This window comes from Penaeus monodon, chromosome 6 (assembly GCF_015228065.2).
Source record: "Penaeus monodon isolate SGIC_2016 chromosome 6, NSTDA_Pmon_1, whole genome shotgun sequence".
NCBI classification, from domain to species: Eukaryota; Metazoa; Arthropoda; class Malacostraca; order Decapoda; family Penaeidae; genus Penaeus; species Penaeus monodon.
In genome coordinates, this window is record NC_051391.1 from 37,004,188 (window position 1) to 37,006,687 (window position 2,500).

Consider the following 2,500-nt stretch of genomic DNA (forward strand, 5'->3'; position numbering starts at 1 on the left):
TGTTGGTGATGGTGATGGTGATGGTGATGATGATGATGGCAATGATGGTGGTGATGGTGATGGTGATGATAATGATAATGAAGATAGAGATGAAGGTAATTATAATGGTAGTGTTCATCGTCATAAAGACAGTGATAATGGTAATGTATGATGATAAAAATGGTAATAAACGATAACAGCAATGAATACCGGTACTTCGACGATAAAAAAGAAACTAGGCTGCCCTTGAACACGACGAGAAGGAAGGCAATGATAATGATAATGATAATAATAGCGATAATAATTCCAACCTTCAAAAACGTCGTTTAACTCCCAGACAAAGAGGCCAAAAAAGACCACAACAAAGATTCATTTTTTTAGGAACCATAAAACAATTACTTTTTTTTCTTAGCTCAGGTCATAATGAAAGCGGGTAAGAGGAGGAAGGAAACACGGGTGGAGAAGAGGAGGAGGAGGGGAGGGGGAGGGGAGGAGGAGAGGGGAGGGGGAGAGAGGAGGGGGAGGGGAGGAGGAGGGGAGGAGGAGGAGGGGGAGGGGGAGGGGGAGGGGAGGGGGGGGGGGGGGAGGGGGGAGGGGGGGAGGGGAGGAGGAGGAGGAGGAGGAGGAGGAGGAGGAGGAGGAGGAGGAGAAGAAGAAAAGAGAAGGAGGAGGAGGTGATGATTGGAGTAGTTGGAGTAGGAGAGGAAACAGAGGAGAATGGGAAGACGAAAGAGGAAATGGAGGTGGGAAGAAGGAAAATAAGTGGAAAGAGCAGAAAGAGAAGGGAAAGGAGAAAGAGAGGAAAAGAACCAGGGGGAAGAGGAGTAGAAGAGAAGAACTGACAGGGGAGCGATGAAGCAGGCGAAACAAGAGGGAAATAAAAATGAGGTGAAAACAATCCACGAAAATAATAATAAAACAAACGTAATAACATCACGTCCTTTTTTTCAGATAAAAGTAAAAGTTAGTTTCCGTGACATGACGAGAAAAACCCGCTCAGTCGACAAAACCGCCTCGGGGGAACTGAACTTAGAAGGTATTAGTGATTGACTATAATATATATATATATATATAATATATATATATATATATATATATATATATATATATTCATTTATCTTTATTATCACCTTCATCATCATTATCAATATCATCATTATCATTACTGTTATTACTATTATTATCATTATTATATTTTGTATTTTCCTTTCCATTCATTTCTTCTCGTTTACGCTTTTTCTTTTATTTCTTATATCTTTTCGCTTTCCCCTCATATTTTTTTACATTTACTTTTTTTTTCTTTATTCTCTTTGTCTTTTCTTTCAGTTTTCTTTTTCTTTCTTGTTTTACATTTCACATTCCCTTTCGTTTTTTCCTTTATCGTTTAGATGATTTTAACTTTGTTATCCTTCGCCTTTTTCTCCCTCTTCTGTCATATTTTCCATCATATTTTTTTTCACTTTTTTCAGTACCCTTTCATATTTTTCTCTCTCTCTCTCTTTCCAGATATTTTTCTTTCTCTTTATCCTCTCCTTGTGTCTATTACCTTTACTTTATCATTCGTGAACATGAGAATATGCACAGCCTTATCTGTACCTCTAATATCATTAATTCATCATTATTTAACCACATTTACTTACTGTTTCTTGTTATTACTGGTATTATTATTCTCATAATTACATAGTTATCATAATTACTATTAGACTCTATTATCTCCGCAAAATCATATCATATCACACACACACACACACACACACACACACACACACACACACACACACACACACACACACACACACACACACACACACACACACACACACACACACACACACACACACACACCATATCCGGGGAAACGCGTGTGGGAGGAAACCCTAAATATCTGAAGGAACTCTCACCTTTGTAACTCACAAGAGATCCTCTTCGTTAATTTCGTCGAAGTCTTTTCTTTTTACACTCCAAATGCATCTTCGCCTCTAGTCGTCACATGGTTGTATTATAGTACATGATAAACAGAAGACCTTTTGAATCAATGTCTCACTTGTTATTCACAGAGGACAGGTGTAGACGTAAGACGCAACCTTTGGGCGCTCTTCGCACACCTTCCCAACACACTGATCACTTTCACTCCTTTTCCATCTCACGGGTGGAAAGCCTATGTTCTTCGGTGCTTCTGTTCATTCTTCGTTACATCATCTTGTTTTCCGTTGGTCCAGCCACCAGTTTACTGTTTTGGACGCGGCCTTAGAGGTATTTTACTACTTTCTTGTGAACTAACGTTGAATGCAATTGAAAGACTGGCATGTGTTCAGTGTAACAAGAAATGGCATTGAAGTCACTCTCTTCGGCACGCCTCTTTGTGTGGGAGGTCTGACTCATGGGCTTCTCAGGGCCAATAAGAATTCAAATAGGAAATCATACGTTTTCTGATTGGTCGTATGCGTCTCAGCATGGTGTCAATGGAGACATTTCGAGTGCAATGGATGGTACCGTTGTTTATTATTCAAAGAGTTATTAT

General features: G+C 39.4%; 1 protein-coding gene across 1 annotated transcript in view; it reads right to left on the reverse strand.

Moving 5' to 3' along the window:
• LOC119573965 overlaps nucleotides 1–2,305 on the reverse strand; it is a 12,277-nt gene extending 9,972 nt beyond the window's left edge. The window contains exon 1 of the mRNA XM_037921066.1: nucleotides 1,881–2,305. The gene's annotated coding sequence lies outside the window, so the exon portion shown is untranslated. The remainder of the gene's footprint in view (nucleotides 1–1,880) is intronic.
• Nucleotides 2,306–2,500: the final 195 nt, after the last annotated feature.